This window comes from Epargyreus clarus, unplaced genomic scaffold (assembly GCF_041222505.1).
Source record: "Epargyreus clarus isolate Ecla_fem2 unplaced genomic scaffold, WU_Ecla_fem_2.2 ptg000004l, whole genome shotgun sequence".
Lineage (NCBI taxonomy): Eukaryota > Metazoa > Arthropoda > Insecta > Lepidoptera > Hesperiidae > Epargyreus > Epargyreus clarus.
This window is the reverse complement of record NW_027332212.1, coordinates 9,009,708-9,031,412: the sequence shown is the minus strand read 5'-3', so window position 1 is coordinate 9,031,412 and position 21,705 is coordinate 9,009,708. Positions and strand designations below refer to the sequence as shown.

The window sequence follows — 21,705 nt, the reverse complement described above, 5'->3', positions numbered from 1 at the left end:
AGTTCAATAAGGTTACCTTACCTCTTACCTTTTACTCTTACCTTACATATTGTAAACGAAATCCCCGTCAATCTATGTACTCATAATATACAATATATTTAACCTTTTTAAGAAAATTATTGATGCAGGTATGATAACAAATTGTAATTATCTTTTCGTAGAATTTTCTATTATATTTTGTAATTGCAAGCATAATTAAACAAATGACACTATAAAGATAAGCCGCACGATTTCCATTACATGCATGCATGCACTGTCGATAATATATACGTTTTACAGAACGTAACGTAAAAACAGTACCTTTAGTATAAATTTTTACGTTTTTACAAAAAAGACTGTTTTTGTATTTGTTTACGTATTTCGTATATATTTCCAATCAGTTCTGATACAGCCCGCTAGGGGCGCTGATTGGAAATGTATGGGAAAATACGTAAACAAATACAAATACAGTCATTTTTGTAAAAATGTAAAACCTCATACTAAGGGTACAGTTACAGTTAATAGTTTCTACAGATTTAGAACCGTTTGACTGTACGTGATTCATGGTGATTTTAATATCCGTTACATTAACTTGCCTTGATGGGTTAATCAAATCGTTTAGTTCTGCGTTAGCTATAAACACTTTTTATGATGTTTGAATAAACTTAGCCTCTGTAATTCGGGTCAAACGTAGAATGCCGTACTCGTCTCGTAAACTGTTTCACCCAGAAAACGGAACTAGTGGCGTCTTGCCGCACCGGATGGCGACCCACATTTTACATACCCAGTAACCAGTAACAGTATACCCAGTTAACTTATCGTTTATGCTCTAACAGTCATTGCCATTGTTAAAATGTGCGTAGCTGCAACGCACTCTCTAAAAGAATTAGCACGAAGAAAGTCGCACGATTGTTGTTTTTAGTTTTTTATTGACCTTTATCAATATGGAATTATTACTTCCCCATAATTGGGTCTGAACTCTGAAACATGAACCTTCGTGTGATAAAAGTTTAGTCCGTAGTCCACTAAGTTGACCGTAAGTGGAAAATCCTTAGCCGTGGGAAACGGGAAATATACCTATAAAGGCTTACACCATTTGCCTTCATTGTAAAAAACAAGTGGTAATTATTTTTTATATGCTTATGTAACTAAAGTCAGATATTTTCTAGATTATTATTAGATAGATTTTAAAGGTGGTAGAACCCTATGTAGGTCGACTCGGGCGGCACCACCGCCACACCTATTTCTACCTAATAACAGCAGTGTTAAGCGCTGCTGTGTTCCGGTTTGAAGGGTGTGGTAAGGGAGACAGACTTTTCCGAGGCGTTCCAGCTTAGTCCTCAGGGGTAGCGTCGCATCTGTGGCAGACCTCAGGTAGGAATATCTAATCCTATCTGGGGTTGATTACAGACGTCCATGGGCGGCAGTAGCCACTTACCATCAGGTGGACTGCATGCTCGTCTGCTACTCTTATATTATTAAAAAAAAAAAAATATTAAAAAAAAGATTCGAAGTTTCGAACGCAATTTGCCTGAACAGGAAGTTGAGTTGTATACCTACCTACCACCGACCTATCACTGCTTTATAGTTCATACGTACATGATAATATGATTACATAGCGCGAACGATATGTGCGTGTGTTTTATCAAACTTGATTCTAACCACGTCTTCTATAAACAATTTACGGGCGTCCATACTTTAGGCAAATAGAAGATACAGTAGACCTATTTTCGTTTAACACCAAGGCCAAATGTAAGATTCCAGATTTTTCCTATCATGTGTTTGAACTTTGGTCTAGGTCAGTGTTTCTCAAAGTGGGCTATTACGTTTCCTTGTAGGCGTAAGAGGACTACAAGAGCCCAGAAAAAAACAGTAACCTGTTTTAGAATAATATTTTTTGCGCCGATCTGTCTTTTGAGAACCTCTATGTAAAGTCACGATGCTAACTATATGGTTGTTTACATCTACGAGAAGGAAAATATTGTTATTGTTCTATGGTAAAGTTTTATTGGCGGCTAAAGTTTAAACAATATTACATAAATTATATCACGTCGCATCGCATACGCAGTAATACGTGAGTAAACTTCAGTGCAAACAGAATATTATCGATGTTATTATCGTTATAATTGATAGTGGGAAAACAACAACCCGAGGGGGAATCCTCTAGACAGACCGTCTTAAATCACAATTTATAAATAACTTTACGTGACATCTGCTCGTATGACTAAATATATATTTTTATATTTTACTAGCTGACCCGGCAAACTTTGTACCGCCTCAAAATCTATTTATCAAATATATTTCGTATAAAATATAGTCTATGTTACTCGTGGATAACATAGCTTTCGAATGGTGAAAGAATTTTAAATATCGGTCCAGTAGTTTTTAAGCCTATTCATTACAACCAAACAAACAAACAAAGTTTTCCTCTTTATAATATTAGTATAGATGAATATGATATCACTTATGCTCATTATTAATATTGATTAAAATATCTATTAAATTAAATTATCTATCCAATTTTTGCCTACCAAAAAATCGAAATTTGTCAATTTCTGCATTTATGGTAATTATTAAAAATCCTCTCCGAATGAGGGGTTTGGGTCATAATCCACCAGGCTGTTTAAATGCGGAATTGTTAACTTTACATGCCTTTGAGAACTTTTTTACAGAATTCACAGGAGTGTACGTAGGTTTCTTCGCGATATCTTCCTTCCCCGATACAGAATCTCAGACCCCACTATTATAAGGCCGATTTCAAACCAAGGCTATCACAGCTTATATTATATCACTTGTACATTAATATTCATATAATAACGTGTATACAATAACAACGTTAATGATTGAATATTTGAACGTAATAGGATCTGTCCACTTAGTACATACATTTTTGATGAAGCCCGTTATCGATTGACCTGCAACCCCTACGTAAGGGGTGACGGACATCTCGGCGACCTTTTTACTGTCAACGTGCTGGACGCCGGGTTTTATTGTGTCACCCAGTTCATGTTTGTGGTGTTTTGTTACCTAACTAATGCGATAATACAAAAAGCTGTGAACCTAGTGGTTGAATTCGAACTCTTAGTGGATCCACCTGTCTCCGCAGCCGAGAGGAACCCGTGAAGGTAATCCACCTGTATATTTATATTGAAAATTATTGTTACTTACATTAATATTATTGTAAGGGTAAAATTGCAAAACTTTTTAAACAGAGTACAGCGACGCTCATTATTTACGAAAATGACTTATAATTTCTAACAACAAGGAAAATTAAGTAGGTATTACTAATTATTACGGGCGTGTACGAATTGCCTAAAGAATTTGCTAATTTTGAAGGCACTTATTGTTGTTAAACCAAGCGGAGTACCAAACTCTAAGCGAAAACATTGTTCAACTTTATCAAAACAACATACAAACTTGATATTAGTTAACTGAGATCATCCGATCATTAAGATTTGTTGTTAATATAGTCAACCTGCAAAATTTTGTCTTCCAGAGATCAAAATTTGAGTGTCTCTAGAATCGTCAAAATTAGATTTTTGGTGGTATGATAATTTATTAATGGCGGACGTAAATTGAGCATATGTTAAGCGGTATTCCTGGTTCAGCCTATATGTCACTTGTTTTACCACATTTATCTCATAAATTTACGAATTAAATTAAGTATTACCAAAACTTTTATTGCCTACATAGTAGTGAAATTGAATGAAGCCACAAACGGCTTATTAATAAGTTCTTTTTTTGAATTCTTGACAAATAAAAACATTTTAGAGAAAATTTACGAATAAATAACTAATACTGCGTAATTTACATAATAAATAAATAATTATTTCAAATATTTTACGGACATTTTAGCACGGAGACGTGGTAAAATGTCTCCTTTTCCGACCAATAGGAAAATAAAATGAATTAATTGTGTGTGATTCAGCCGACAAAGTGGTCAACATGAAAATATATTGTATGCACAACAAAACTTGGCTGCTCTTTTTAATTTTGTATGCAGTGTTATTCTTAGATGCCAGCCATATTTTTAGCATTTGCCAGCAACTATACGTATGAATAGCTTACATGTATATGTAGTACTGAACTTTATTTTAGAAAATTGAAGAAATTAACGTCCATTCCTGAACAGAAAGTAGATTCAATGTGGAATTATAAAAAAAATAGAATAGAAAAAAAATCATCAGATTTTATTATGTTATTATCAAATTATTATGATTATGTACGAGAAATGGTTTATTTTAAATTCCCTACGCAATGCTTTGTATTATAAGAAAACTGAGATATTATAATGATCTACGTTACATACATACATACATTTTATTGTCATATGTAGTCATAGCATCAACGAAATATATTAAGGCAGAGGAGATTGCTCTAATTCGTCGTATTCGCCCACCAGCAGATCAGATTCATAATATACTTTAATAGATTGACCTAAATGTCAATTGGCAATGTATGTACGTGTGTACTGTACATACCTGTATCAGTGAAGTCATTAACATTGGTCAAAAATACTCCCAGCTCTAGAACATTAGCACTATTCACTGTTTTAACACTATTTCAATCCACACGGAAGTTTGCGCTAATAATAAGTCGTCTTTAATGACCCACGCTTCTTAACACTTGTTTACTAATGTTTACCTATTTGATATGCAAATGTAATGACGTAGGATATTTACTAATCAATATTAAGTAATGTACTATAACATGACTCCCAGTTGTCATATATGTTTAAGCTAACGTAAGCAATCCTCAAATGTGCATAGCCTTCATAAAAATGTTTGTATGAGGATCTGTCGGGTTAAAAAAAACAACCATTTAACACATCCCTTCTTATCAATTACTTAAAAGGTTCAGAGGTCAATTTTATTAGGGCTCGTAATTAAACGTAACTTACGTAACGTTACTCGGATCTTAACAATGAGTGTGTCTAACTAATTATTTATTCTTTCCATACATCAATTATTATGTATCGTTGTGTCTAGTGTAGTTGGCCTCGAAGTCCCTACTTGTCTTTACTCCCGTGAATGTCGTAGGATGATATGAGGTCAATAAAGGACGAACGAGTAGGTTAAAGAGTTGGGCAGCAAGAGCAACGTCAACGTGAAGTTATCCATGTATTGAGGCAAATGGTACAGTTTTGTTCGAAATCTGTTAAGCTGACGAAATCTCATTATAGGCAGTTTCAATAATGTCTGATTCTTATTATTATCAGTATAAAGAACCGACTAATACCAGTACCTGAAAATATGATACTTTGAGGTAAACGCACTCATAAACGCACTAAAGTACATTTTAAGAACTTAAATTTTTTACAGCAAAACCACGCAAATACTTGAATACTTTCCTTATACAAAATAAAAACAAGATGATCTCATCGTTTCTCCGTCATCAAAGCCTTCGTGAAATCACATTAGTTACTGGCTTTACGTGTAATTATTACGTAATTAAATGAAACAAGCCTTAAAATAATGTATATGACAGAATGTTATACGTAGTAGTTAAGCTATTCTTTACGCACGATATTGACATAAAAGGCATCTTTATGCACGTAAATTAACAAGGAAGTGGTATAAAATTTCGCAATAATAGAATCTAATACGTCAACGACGAAGTTATAGTATGAACATACTTATTTGCATTTTAACTGTACTATATTCTGTATCATCAATTTTATTCCTTTATATTATACGTACCTATCTATTTGTTTTATTCAAAATACACCGTAAAATAAAAATTGTCGTGTACCTACTTTATTTTTTTACGAAAGCACAAATTGTTATCTTAAGCGTAAGTGACTGAATAATTAATTATTGGAATTTATAGTTAATTTTATTTTATTTTGATTCTTTGACCATGTCAAGCAAGTGAAACTCAAACAGGAGTTAAACTAGATCACAATTTTCAACTTAGAGACATATTAAGGAGGAAAATCCAAGCTTGGAAAAAGTTAAAAGTACGGTAAATCCAAGAGCTTTCTTAATTCCAAATAGTTAAGTTAAATCCACAACCAAAAATTACTAATTTCAATTAATACTGCTATATTTTTGTCTCTTACCGAGACATTGAAGTGATTTTTTTTATAATAGTTAATGATTATTTTATTTTGATTCGTACGCCAAATAGTGGATTATGTGGGTGGGTAGAGAACTGTCATTAAAAAAACAATTGATGTGCGAAATATAAATACTAGTACAACTCGTATGATATATAGTGTTACGTTATTTACTCGACCGGAAAAGTCTATTCTTAAACTAAGCAAGAATATTAATTTATTGATAGATGTTAACAACTATGTCAGGATATTTACTGCAATGGTCTTAAAATAAGTACGAGACAGTGCAATTAATATTATTACCACCGTTCTATATATTAACCATGTTATAAAACTGGCTTACCTTATTTACTAGACCGGAAAATTTTTCATACGATCTATTTTTAAACCGACAAAAGGTATGCAAACTGTTTTGATGTGGGTGTTAACAACTCAGTCAGGATATTTACTGAAATGGACTTAAAATAAGTACAAGCATGTTTACTTTGGTTATTATTGAATATTCTATAATTTACTTAATTTGCACATGTACGATTGACAACGAAATATATATGTACAAATCGGACGTGTGACGAAATTAGCGTATTATAATAATGAACGACATCTAATAATATTTTCGGATGTCACAGAAATTATATGTTACATGTTAATTAGATGAAAATAACGTGATCAGGCGTTAAATTCGAAAATTTATTTGGAGATTTACTTAACTTTATATTCTTCTCGTATTACATGGTAACGTAAAGTAATAAACGAATATTTTTTTTATGATATTCAATAAGTTTTATTTGAACATCTTTAGGTATCTCTGTTCTTAATGAACATATACATTTAGGAATCTAAGGTGATAGCAGTGAGGTACCACTGCTACAAATCATTCTATCTAAAAACAGCAATGTTAAGCGCTGCTGTGTTCTTAACATTGCTGTTTTAAACATAATAGGTGTGGAAGGCACATAGGAAACAATTTAGTTTTCATGGGTCATACATAGATTATTTCATGGGTTGCCTATTAAAATAACAAATTTCTGTGTAATAAAAAAGTATGTGTGTGTCAGCTACGACGCACGATTGGAGTTTACTCCTTACGAACGATAATTATGATATATATCGAATAGAATAAAACTTGATGGTTAGGTTGCTGTTTATGTACTATGTATATAGATGTATACAATAGATGCTACTATCTGGAGGCACGGCAGTGCCTCCGCCAAGTCGAGCCAAAAGAAGCGGCACGGCCGTACCATACTTTTCCCGAAGCAATTCGGCCCATTTTTGACCCCCTGTAACTTCGTTGCATATGAAGCTAGAAGCCTGAATTTTCAGGAGCCAAGCAAGCATTGTATAGACACGGTGTATTACCAATTTCATTTAATTTGAACCAGTAGTTTAAGAATTACAAGTAGTCAAAGTTCGTAATTTTGTCACTCACTGACTGACCGATCATCAAAATGTTAAGGCACTTCTAGCAGACATAGAAGGTTAAGATTGAGAATACAATTAGTGTTTAGTATATAACTCACGGAAAAACTATAATATTTTGCAATTTCTTTCCGGTTATCTAGATACACCAACTACATAAAATAACTTTGTATCCTATATAAGTATATAGGATTACAAAGTTACATTTGCAGTTAATGAATCTGTGTTCCTGTTCGCGAAATGTACGAGTAGTAGGGGAGCCCATGATGCTTAATGGGAAGAAACTCGAGCGTCGTTTGGACCTATACGATTGTATGGATTACACTTTAGTGAGTGAAGAAAAGTTTGTATGATATTTTTCGATTCACGGTGGGAATAGCTTCTAGAGGATTCGAAAGATGTAAAAAAAATGAGTCAGACGGACATACTCAAGGCGCAGCAGAAATATGTTTATCTGCTGGTTTGCAGCCATACGAGAGGTAAAAATGGAGAAAAAAATTACACCAGGGCATTAGATTTTCAAAAGGGGATATTAAGTTACCCCAGATGAGTCGCCCATTCGAAAGACTGACGATTCGATTCGACTCTTCGAAAATGCAAAAAAAATAAATCGTTATCTTGACACACTCGAGGGCGTAAGATTATTATACAGGAAATTCCAGCTGATGTTTTACTTCTCATAACCCTTCATCTGACGATTTAGTGGAGGGGTCTTTTTATATCGACGATTTGAAAAAAAAAATGTATTTTCAGTGACGCTATCAGATAGTGTATGTACATATTCTCTTTTTAAATGACTGTTTTTTCACTACATAAACATGTTGTATGATTATGATGTTACCCGTTTTCTAGCATTATTTCCTTTATATTAAAAAAAAAATACCGCGCTCAAGTATGTCCAGGTAACGATTTTTTTGCAACCTTATTACGCCACCCTCAAATCGTCAGATTGTTATAAATTTATTGTTTTCAGCATGTAATTAAGCTGCTATAGATTTCACGATATTTTCCCCATGCGAACCCCCCAAATGGATGGTTTAAGATACTCTATAGGATGTAAGGTATCTCCCATATCTTAATCTGCCGCGTTCGAGTCACTCTCGAAATCCCCTCTTGGGCTCCCCTACTATTATTGGCGACGTCAATTGTTTTTATTCTCGAGACAAAAGAAGTTTTCAATTCCAACTTCAATTTAACTTCAATACAAATAATGGGTGAAGTGCGAATCGAACTCGTACACTGAGGGTTCCGTACCAAAAAAACATGTGTTTTTTATATTTACTAATTGATATTATAGCAGCCATAGAATGCATTGTGAAAATGTCAACTGTAATATCTATTACGGTTCAATAGATAAAAAAAACGATAAAGTGAAAAACGCCAAAAAATAGCAGGTCCTTATATGTTTGTCCCTGTAGTTCCTGGACTAAAATAGGGCTACGATATCCCCTGCCTGTCGTAAGAGGCGACTAAAAGGGGGCTTCCGGAGTTGGGCGTGGCAAGAGTGGGAGCTCGAACCGTCCTATAAGTGTCCCCGGGAAGGACGGTGGTATGTGTGGTCGCAAACCGTCGTGAACACCGGATAGTTTGGGAGGAGCGAAACCTGCTCCCCCAGGGCAGAGCTCGATCGGGGCATCGCGCTTGGAGGACTTCGGTTGCGTTCCGTCGGAGATTCCAGGGTTCTCCAACAAACATTGAGGACGGGCACAGGGGGGATTTAGTGCGGTAAAAGTCCCACATAACCCCGCGTCACTTCCACGTCATCGGGTACCTTTTGAAGATTTCCTCCTCATAAAGAAAAAAAAAACTCACCTTTATTTGAAAGTTTTTCTTTTTATTTTTAGTACTTGTTGTTAAAGTGGCCATCATTATACATATTCCGTAAAAAAATTAAGTTTATATCTATTAAGGTTCCAGAAATAGAGCTCTATGTCAGACAGAAAAACGGACAGCTTAGTAATAGGTTCCGTTTTTACCCTTTAGGTACGGAACCCTAAAAAGTAATATAATATAAAAAACATTCCGAATTTCTGACAAATGTCATGAGAATAAAAATAATATGTTACGGCTAATGTGCCTAATCAGATAAAACGCAGATTAGCTTGCCCATTACCTAAAGTACAAAATGAAGATTGTATCAATTTTCACCCCTTGACGTCGTTTCGTGCATGCCATGATGCCTCGTCGTGTCATGAATTTACGACAAACATTGCATATTTTCAAGAAACAATATCGCTTTGCGGCATGATGTCGCTATGTGTCACGATACGGCGTTATGTCGTAAAAAGGCATATGTTTTAGCCCTAAGAACGAAAGTCGAAACGAACGAAAGAAAGTCTGAAAAGATGTTTCGAATTTTAATACATAGTTAATCTGCATATTATTATCTTCTAGCTAATCTTGAGACTAACTAGTTAATGTATATGCTAACGTATTCTGCAATCTAACGGTAACATACACAAAATACAATAACTGTCGTGAGGTAAAGCAACTGTCACCGTATTATAAAATAATAATAAGTTTGTTTCCAAGGAAACAAATGTTTAGGCAAATTTCGCCCTTGTTGCGCTTAAATAAATGTCTGTATGAAAATAAGCATACATAATTATAAAATTTTACAAAGTTCACAATGTAAAATCCTTAATAACTTTTAAACGGATTACCCTAATTACACAATTCCTTTTGCCCTATGCGTTTTAGACCTAAACCTACCAAATGGCATTAAAGACAAACCAATATCTACACAAACAAAAAATCATGTTTTCAACTTACGTAATATTTGAAAAAAAATACACCCTCTATATTATTCCACTACCTCATAGTGTTGCTTATAAGAATAAAATTCTTGAAAGGAATGATAAATGACAAAGTAAAGGAAAAGCCTCATTTTTAAGAAAATTTAATTTTTGATGTGAAACATCTATAGCCGCACGTAAAACCGATTTCTGGCGTGGCGACGCATTCCGTGGCGACGCGTCGCCACGCTATACGATGGTATATATATACAATCTATATGCAGTAGTGTGTACGGTGTGGCGACGCGTCGCCATGCGCAATCGAATTCAATAAATAGTCATCGTTATCTGGAAAAAAATCGTAATATTTTAGTTTATCATTATGACATATTTAGTTCCTATCACAATGTGTTCTTTTCTGCATATTACTTTTACAAAATAATGTCGATGTTTCACATCTGCCAGGCGTCCCGTGACGGCTCACATTTTTTTCATAATAATTTGGCAGTTAAGTTACCGCCATTCATTAATTTAAACATTTCGCATATTAACAATTTTTTGGCCTTATGTTTTAAATCATTCGAAAGCGGACGTTTTGTTCTCCAAGAATTTATATTTTTATGTTCGACTTAGTTAAGGTTATTTTTAGGACCATTGTATAGATTTGTAAATTGCTATGCGTTTGTAACTTGCTATGCGTATGCGGAGTTTACATACAGATGTAAAGTTGACAATTTACGAGAATGACTTTTTCGAGTCAAATCCGAGTGATTACTTAACAAAGAGATATTGAAAATCATATTCAACGTTATTACGAAGTTGTAAACAACGAAAAATAAGAATTTAGTAATTAATCAGTTATCTATTTTTATTAAAAAATAAATCCTCGGCGGGAACTTAGTTGCCAACCTATTACTTTCTCATACTAAGCCGTAAGTCATGGCCATAACATCGAAGAATTAGTTGATTAACCAACAAATTCTTCAATTTTATGACTTATGTATAGTCCTAAAGAATTAAACATAAGTCATATGTTATGTATAATCCTTAAGGATTAGTATGCCAAGGTATGAAAATATATGTATTTTCTTCAAAATTTTCCTTTTACTTTAATTTGTCATAACATAACATTACTTTCCAGAATTTTATCCTTATAAGCGACACTATCATATAGTGGAATAATATAGAGGGTGTATTTTTTTAAAACTGAACTCGTTCGATTCCCGGCTAAGGAAAAAGATATTTTAAAAACTAATGATGCAGTTATAGTTTTTATCAAAATCGGCCTCGTAACACTTTTCAGCACTTTTCGCTAATGCACTTTTCGATATTGTTCGGTGAAAAATATGGTCTAGCTGAAAATATTTATTATTAATATACTTTGCAAGTAATCATTTTAAAAATAACTACAGGTTGAATGCAGAAGACAGACTAATAATTTAAGTATGATTTCGTTATTGGTGAGTAAACTTACTGAAAAAGGATTTACTGTTAATTTCCTGAAAAACGGTTGCACTATTAGTAACTCTATGGATAATATCATCGCAACTGGCCACAACGTACATGGTATACATAAAGGACAATGCCCATGAAAGTATGGACCGCCGTCCAGAGTTGCATCAAATTGAAACTTGTTGTGGACGATGTATAATTAACCAAATACTACCACCAATAATTATTTTTTAGATCAGCACCCGGGTTCTGAAGTTATTTACCGAAATGTTACATAACCTCAAAATCAATAATATCCTACGATAGATTGATGGTCGGTTTTAACTGATAGTAGGTATCTATAATGTAGTTCGACTAACATATTCCATTTACTTTTAAAGGTAGTAGGTAAAAAAACCTAAAATAATCCTAAAAAAAAATATTTTATAATGAATTCCGAGTATAAAATACCGCTATTTTAATTTTTAAGAACAACAATCAACATTTCGTCTTATTTTATCTTAAATGGAACCGCCTTGTTCAAAGAAACTATTCTGATCGACAAACTATGTAAAAAAATCAAAAAATAATTTTAATATTACTTTCATTTTGATGCATGAGAAAAATCATTAATCAAAAAACTAATAGATCTTATTGAATTCCGAGTATAAAATTCCGCCATTTTAATTTTTAAGAACAACAATCAACATTTCGTTTTATTTTATCTTAAATGGAATCCCCTGTTCAAAGAAACTATTCTGATCGACAAATTATGTAAAAAAATCAAAAAATAATTTTAATATTACTTTCATTTTGACGCATGAGAAAAATCTGTACCAAGAATGGGCATTCTCCTTTGAACAATTTGTCAAATCACCGATATGTGATTTGACAATGTCAAATAAATATTGGCATAGAAGACTAGCCCGTACTAATCCGGAATATATGCGCATTTTAAAGAATATTGTGACTCGTCTTGATGATGTGAACATTACGACGGATATGTCGACTAGTAAGAAATCATTTCCAAAACTCTGAACGGGAGCGAACGATGTACTGGAGATCGTACATACCGGAGTCCGACTAAGGCAGTGAAAGACTACGTGCCACTAAAAAAATGGTCTGGGAAACGAGTAGATGTTACCCATTTATGCTTATTTGGATGTGCAGCGTATACTCTTATACCAAACAGAAAAGACGAAAATAGGATGCAAAGTCAAAACCAATGATATTTGTCGGATATTCAATAGAAGATATCGATTATTTAATACGAAGACACGTGAAATCACAATCAGTCGAGGTGTTAAGTTTTTAGACGATGTTTTTCCTGAGGAGTAACGGGAGCAATTCCAGTTGTCAAAATATTAACTTTTTCGATTTAATTTATTGTCATGTTCGAATGAAACTGATGATGAATGAAAAGAGTGCATGACTGATGCTGGTGTTACAGGTGATATAGGTGTACGTGTGCCTGCGGTTACAGATACAATTGATGTAAGTAATGTGACTAATGCTATGACGGATGTAAGCGAGTCTGAAGTAATGGAACGTGAATCTGTTGATATAAGTAATGGTAGTAATAGGCGTTATCCTGTTAGAGAGAGGAAATAAACTAAATTTTACAACTTTTTACATGTGATTTAATTTCAGAGAGTGGTCCTGTAACGGCCTGAGTGTAGGCCTGATCGTAATTTGTGCTAAAATAAAATCAAACTTGAGTTCTTGTTGGACCTGCGCGTGATAACATGCTTATAGATGACTGAGTGATTATTTGAGACCAAAAACAATGTATTTTAAAATTATTGCAAGCGTTTGGTATGTCCGTTTGTAAGTCCGTGTCAACTTCAGTGGAGGTTGATTTGAAATAAACAAAAGGTAACTCAGATAGTAACAGTAGTCTACCGTGTCAGAGTTTAGTGGAGATTCAACTATTAAGCCAGTTCCACGAAAGAGTTATGTTTGGTAGTATTTATGTAGAGTTTTGTTATAGGTGGGTAATATAGATAAAGGGGGCGTATTGTAAGAACCTTTTTAATATAAATTGTAATCTATATTACTGATTGTGTATAAAATGATATTGTTCGGTGACTCCAGATTAAAATAGAAATGAATAAAAACGTGGTCTAGCGGAAAATATGTTTTATTAATATACTCTTCAAATAATAATTCTTACAATAACTACAAATATTACCTACAAAAAAGAACGCTCATTCTCGTAAGACAGTGAGGGGGCTTTAAAAAAATCTGTTGTTGACATTTAAGTAATAGAAGGTCCCGGAAAAGAAAAAGAGTAGGCATACCTACAAAAAGGAATGAGATGCCATCAAAAACACTGCTTGTAAAAAAATCCAAGCCTCGCCATTCAGCTCTTCCACCGTAAAAAGTCGTGAGATCCATGCAATCCAAGTCGGTTGATGCAGTCTCTACTTAAGAGACCTTCTGTCTTAAGGTATTATCTCACTATCTAACCTAACAACATCTATGGGACCATATCAATATTAAAAATATTTTGTTTCAAATAAATAGATTGGACTTGGCAATCGTAGTAATGTTACTCATGTGCTGCGATATGATGCGATTAAAACACAATGTGAACTGTTTGTGGTATCACCGCTTCCAGCGGCACCACCGCTAGATCATTTTTTGCGTCTTAAGCGCTGCTATGTTCTAGTTTCAAGAGTGCGGTAAGGAAGATATACTTTTCCGAGGCGCTCCAGCTCAGTCTGTTACCTCTATATTATAAAAAAAAACAATGTATCTCACAAGTATATGTATATTAAATTAAATTAGTTTGTTTAGTACGATTGCCAAATCCAATCTATTTATTTGAAACATAAAATATTTTTAATATTGATATGGTCCCATAGATGTTGTTAGGTTAGATAGTGAGATAATACCTTAAGACAGAAGGACTCTTAAGTAGAGACTGCATCAACCGACTTGGATTGCATGGATCTCACGACTTTTTACGGTGGAAGAGCTGAATGGCGAGGCTTGGATTTTTTTACAAGCAGTGTTTTTGATGGCATATGCATTTATTATACAGCATGCATACCCTGTACTCGGCAGCAGTATACAAGTTGTGGCAGAACTTCGTAATACGCAGGCGCGCAACACACACGTACAAACATACGCACACATTCAACTCTCAGACTGGAGGTAGTGAACTATACAGTGAGACTACGAAGTATCGCGCAAAGAAGATACCCCGAGAATGAGATACGCTGTGTAATGTATTCCATCTCATTCTTTTACACGTTCAATCCTACAGATATATATGTTTGTCTCTTTCTACGTAACGCCTCAACTTTTCGTGTTACACTTGATTTTACTCCTCATAAAATTTCCGTACCGGGCCTTATAACTCAAATCGTTTCTTAAGGAGTAAACTCCAATAAACTCCAAAAATAATATAACTACTCAATTACATAAAAAAGAATTGCGGGTAACATAATATACTCGTACCTAAGCTTACAAAGTTGATACGTGACTGGGCACACGGTACCTAGGTGGGCAATTTACTTATGAAGTGTGTAAGCAATAATACCTGTCTCTGCCTTGAGATTACTTCTCAGTAACAATGATTACCTGTTCGCTTATTATGGCAATTAAAGCTCAACTAGTTTCCTCGCACATCTATAAAATGTTATGTCTGTACTCTACACCTACGTGATCTAAAATAATACTTATATATTATATACTATAAACATTACTTACATAGATATACAAGCGTATATTTATATATTTTTATATAGTAAAGGAGTAGCACCAAAGTAACTTCAGCCGCCCATGGACATGTAATCAACCCCACATAGGATAAGATATTCCTACCTGAGATCGGCCAAAGATGCGCCGCTACCCTTGAGGATTAAGCTGGAACGCCTCGAAATAGTACGAGTATGTTTCCCTTTTAATTGCCTATCCAGAAAAAACAGCAGCACTTAACACTGCTGTTATTAGGCAGAAATAGGTGTGGCGGTGGTGCCGCCGGAGACGAACCCAAGGGGTTCTACCACCTACAACTTTAAAAGCATGCTTGAGATGTTTTTTTATTTTTTATTAAAGAATTTAATAAGCTAAATCTTTTGAAAATATACACATTCTATATCTTTGCTCCTTGCTGGCTATTTACGGAAATATTAGGTATTTATTCTTTACCCATTTGCCTAGAAATGGACCTATGTAATGGGATTTTCCTAGGCAGAAATCGTGTCAGGGGATCTTTTATTGCACAATATTAATCGTTACATCCGAAGTTCGGGAATTCTGCTTATATTACGTCCGGTTTACTTACGGTTACGGATAACTGGTTCGGACGGTTTTCACAAAGAATCATCGATCTTCCTTGTATGACTAAGCCTTGTTCAAAAACTGTCTGTCTTTCATCCAATTTTACGTTAAATTTATGAATGAATCAAATTTTACTTACGTATGCATCAGAAACTCCCATTAAATATCATGGGGATGTATTTCTACTTTATAACAAAAATAATAATTGCTGCTTCTGCTTTGAAGGGTGTGCGCAGCAGCACTTATACGAGACGTTAAAACTTAGTATTCTGCGTAATAACGGATTTGTGCCTGACCTCAGGCAGGACTAAAATTATGTATATCAGATGTTAATTACAGATGTCCATTTGATGTCCCGCCGAACTTGCCGTATATGTTTGCCATCTCTGTATTATAAAAAAATATGATATAATAAATGTACCATCCACTCTACTCTTGTCTATTATTTATGTCTATATCTATCAAAATACATATTTATGTTTCCTGTATTTTTATAAGAACGTATTTTTCAAATCGCATAATATCATAAGGAAAATACCGTCGTCGAGGAATCATTCGTATATTGACGTAACGTTTTCTTATGTTTTGTATGTTTGTAAAATTGATTTCGACGATGCAAAAATACATAACGATAGAATTACAACGTCGTTAATTAAACCAATCACTTAGTAGTACAATAATAAATCAATAATTATTGCAACCAACCGCAATATGTCCCTATCACGTAGGCTACTTATCGTAAAACAGCAATGCGATCATATTTTTCTCGTCAATTTAATTAGGAAGGCTTCGAGACGAACGCGACCGGATTGCGCTTGTACCTACATACGTAGAATCATACGTCACGATAATCGGTACGCTGTGTCACCACGTTTCACTATTATACGTACGTTCCGGGGGCTACACACCATAAGTATAGTGACCGCTCATGCAGACAGACGTGTACCTTATCAGCATTAATTGATAACGGACGATTGAAAGAAATTAAGTGCTCTGACGTAATTCAACCACATTATACTTACGTTGTACTTGATTCGTGTTGTTTTGTGTTATTTTTGCGCGATAAGAAACTTTGCCGCAACAGCCGACTTGTGTTTTGATCCTGTTTGTTGTTGAATTGGATTTTGTTGGATTTGCTTTGCTCAACTAAGCAGGTAAACTTTATAATCTTGTTTTATTAAATACGGTTTAATATGTGTGTGCTATTTAAACCTGGATTACAAGAATATATATAGGTATAATAACTATTGAAAAATAGAGGAGGCTTGAAGTTTTTTCCTTGAAGAACTATTATTATTTTTCTAAGTCTAATCTAAGTGAGAGAAGTCCAACTGTTAGGGACTCCAATTCCTTTGTTGGAGATACTAACTCATAGTAACTCGAATTGTCATAACATGTGGTATAAAGATTGTTACAACATAATAACCGGGACTAACACCACCTTCCTCCGAGGAACGGAACTCATAAAAAGTTCACTTTGTAAAACTTTGTTGCGCAATCAGGCAAAACGCTTTCTATTCGCCGGTGCCACAAAGCTATGGACGCTTCCTCTTAGTAACCAATAGTAAATAATAATAAATTTAAAATAACTTAAAATATTATATAAACTAAAATGCATTAATTAGAAAACCCTAATTGTGTTAATTTACAGAGTACCTGCGTATTTTGAAAAAAAATTAGTTATTTATAAAACCATGATTTCGAATGTAGCCCGGTTATGGTTTCAATTTATATAATGACATGTCGCTAATTAAATTTTAGGTACTGCATTATGAATGACATATATGACAATCTTTATGAGTCAGGGAATTTTAAGATGCACGTAAAATGAGTCATTTTAGTATTCTTGGTAACTTCTTATCTCTGGTAAACCACGCTTGCTCCGTTTTGATGCAAACCAATTGTTTTGTCCTGTGTTATTAATATTTGTAATGTAATATGTTATTGTAATTCTTCTTCGTTCTTTTGTTATTCCATGTTACTATAATAGTTACCATAATACACACACGATATATTTTTATGAATGAACATGGAACATGAAAGTAGGGCAGGCCGTTAGATGACCGTGCATTTAGATTTTCACACAAAAACTAAAAAGTTGGTCAATGACTTAAGGATTTCAAGAAACGTATTAGGTATACGTAATGATTCAAATAATTTATTAAGTAAGTTAGTAATTATGCTAACCGAAAAATTAAATAGATAACAAGTAAGGTCGTTATAAAAACACAACAGTTAGATATTTTATTCTGCTTTTCCTAACAAGCTTCGTTTTGCTTTCCATGTAGCAATTATCTTACAATCGGAAAGAATATTTCACTTTGTATCACGTAGCTTCTGTGAACTGTGATCCATTCGTTCACGAATACCTACGTGTTTTCTACACGCTGCTGGATGCAAACAATATCCATTGAAAACAAAACAAAAAGATGCTTACGCAATCGTGTTTGGTTAGTGCGTTCGTGCGTTGTGCAGGGCTCGTTTGTGTCTAGATAGAGCACGAAAGGTAAAATAAACATACGCGCAATTGATGGCTATTATATGTGAAGTGTCATCGAACTCGGGGGCGAAGAATTCCGGCCGAATTCTCGGAGTCTACTAAATTTATCTCGCCCTGAAATTATTTGCCCACTAAACATTTCATTCGCAGCCATTCGCCATTCGTTTCGATTTACGGAAATGTGTCATTAATAACAAAACGTATAACATTGATATATTCATCCTGTCCAAAACGACATGTAAACTTTTTTATCTAAAATTTATTTATTTTTATTCCGTTAATTTATTTTAAGATTACGGATTCTCGGAGACTCGGGTAAGCAGGTAAATGATTAACTCTAGAAACTCTACAAAGCAGGAAAATAGTTCCTTTACTCTGAGTACCAATGTATTTTTTCTATTGCGAAATCTTTATATATTATTACTAGAAAACAAACATCCTTAAGCTGTATTGTATAGAGCAATTGAGGTTGAGGCAAACTGCATCTATTCCGCGCTAATCTCAGAGCCTGCCAGCCTGCCAACTATCACAGACTATTTCCGGCGCGCTATTGACTTTCAAAGCCGTGGAAAGATGTCACCAGCGCTTCATTCACAGTTTGCCTGCCATTAATAATTCAACTCCACCTGGAAGTGGCCATAATTTGTCATACAGGGAAAACAAATTTATTTTTAGTTTCGCCTTTCCTTGTGAGATATTTTTATTAGAAAGCTGGAAGTTATAAAACTCTCATTAAAGTTATAATGTTATGTAACGCATGTGACTGATTTATTACTATTATTTAAGCATATCTTAGAGCACCTAATTATTTTTACTTTCTACATACTATCTATTATCAAAGTTGTAATAATACTATTTTTGTCGATCTTATTAATTTAATAATATTGTGAGAAAATTAAACTAATTATTTTGTTTGTATTAACAAAAGAGATACCTACTAAGCCGGTAATAAAAGTAATCAGACTGTGCTATCAATTCATTGTTAACGATACTTTAATAATGCGCACTATCGATAAGGTGACCGTGATAAATATTTTGTTATCTTAATCCTATTAAATAAAATAGTAACATTGAAAATGGTTTTGGTCTATGTTATAAAGTTGTATATTAAAGCATACATATTACTTTACCTTACTCTTTGAGAAATCGAGCACCAGGAATTAGAACGTTACGGAAAAAGTATCAAAATGAATAGATATTTTCTTATATTTTATTTATCAAATGACTATGACATTTAAGCAAATCTAATGACACAGTCAGTGTAATAAATACGAAAACAAAACGGTATATTTTCTCTTTTGATTGTAAACATTTTTTTCTGCTAGCTTTTAACAAGATTCAATGAATAAAGAAGAATTTGGAATTATGATACAATCCTACAACTGGGTGAATACTATTAGTGGGATCTTATCAAGTAACTTAAAGCAAAAATGCTGAACCCTACATCACGTGCACACGATAGTTTTTGTACATTTAAAGTAAACATACGTAAAAGAAGATTAGAATCTCCATATAGCATGTTTATAATGTTTATTTCAAAATAGTTCAAGCGTATGGATTATAAAAAACCTGAGTTTGTAATCGCTGAATAATAATTAAAATAAGTTAAAATGTGATTTACGCAAATAAAACCTCTTTAATGAAGACGTACATATATTGTACTTTATTTAAAGTGATAAAGCATATACATCTCTACTAATTTTCCATATTAAAATTATATAATGAACGAATTACGCATCAAAAGTGGCAAAGTGGGCCTCCATAGTCCAGATGTTTAATATATTCTGCTCATATGACCTTACAAATGATACATAACTATATTTATTCCAAGGTCATTGACGCTTTGTTATTCGTAATCGCCACATTCCTGACTTAGATGTTTTAATAAAGTAAAAAGGTAAGACGAACAGCATTACCACATGATGCATCCATTTAAATAGGTAAATGAATGGATTTTGCTTATAACATTGTTACAATCACTGACTGAAACCAGTTCCTCTAAAGACGTTTTATTATATTTCAATTTATTAAATTTCAAAAGCATCCAAAGTATAAGTTTTGGACCAGTAGAAAAATGTGTTTTTTGCCTGGAAACTGAACTAAAATATAAAAAAATCTTACCACTTATTGTAAATGTATATGTAATTTTACATGTTCACAAAATATTGCAAAGTAATTAGATATATTTATATAGATAGATATTTATATTTAAGAAATCTACGCTTAAATTTAAGGTCAGTAAGGTAGATACGGTTGACCTTTTATTAAAAACTGCTACACTTGATATATTATGTATGTGAGCCTCCCAGACACATATTTAAGTGTAGCCTTTAGCTAACTACAATAACGAGGATAAATCAAATTCAAAAAAAAAACTAGAATCACTAACTACACGTCTGATTATAAGTAAATATATTTTAAAAATGTGTAATGATGTGTGTATTTTTAATGTAATAATCACTAAACTAAATTGCTTTCTGTTTCGTCACGACCGTAGACTTAGAATTTTTAACTTAGACCATAGACACGACACTCACGTCAATCTGCTTCCATTCTTTCTTAGCATTCAGTCCATCTGATGATAAGTGGCAAGTTATAAAACCAATAAATAAAATACATGCAGCCGAACATAGCACGTCTTCGTTTTATAAGTCTGTTAAAAATAGGCAGAAATAGTGTGGCTCTGATGCCTCCGACCTGAAACCAAGAATAGAACTCGATTCATATTAATGAGATATAAATATTATACCCAGCAATCACAGCTATTTCTGCTACATCGACAAGTTTCTTAGGCTTCTGTGATCCCTTCGTAGAAGTGCGTAGGAGGATAACTTGGAAGAACTTGCATAAAAAATCTTCTAACAAAGTCCTCTGTATTTCGATTTAAAATACTTAGGAGTACCACTGGCTACTTTATATTAGATTGTTCGCAAAATATAAAAATAAAAAAATAAACTGTCATGAATATAAAAAAAATCACAGATATACATAAAAAATATTATATGATATACATAACAAAATATAAGCCCGAAGCAATTAATAATTACGTTTGATAAACTTTCTCTCCAACCGATAACGGATGCATGACGTATCGATATTCTGATATGTGATGTTTTTCCGGACCTTACGAAATAAATCGTTTTGGGCAATTGGGTATGTTACTCTACTTTAAAAATGAATTGGGTGGTAAAATCCATATTGATTTGTGTTTAAGTCCATGTAGAACTACCAAAAGGCTTGCAATCATCGTCCACCCTCCCACCATCACTTACGTATGGACGCTGGACATT

General features: G+C 33.6%; 2 protein-coding genes across 7 annotated transcripts in view; both read left to right on the top strand.

Moving 5' to 3' along the window:
- Positions 1–21,705, top strand: part of LOC140757447 (uncharacterized) — a 114,686-nt gene that overhangs the window by 52,826 nt on the left and 40,155 nt on the right. The gene's annotated exons all lie outside the window — the stretch shown is intronic.
- The window catches only part of LOC140757443 (uncharacterized), a 78,133-nt gene that overhangs the window by 43,141 nt on the left and 13,287 nt on the right, over positions 1–21,705 (top strand). The window contains exon 1 of one of the 6 annotated variants that reach the window (XM_073093151.1): positions 16,819–17,069. The exons of the other annotated variants lie outside the window; for them this stretch is intronic. The gene's annotated coding sequence lies outside the window, so the exon portion shown is untranslated. Of the gene's footprint in view, positions 1–16,818; positions 17,070–21,705 lie in introns of those variants that run through there. 6 annotated transcript variants of the gene reach the window in all.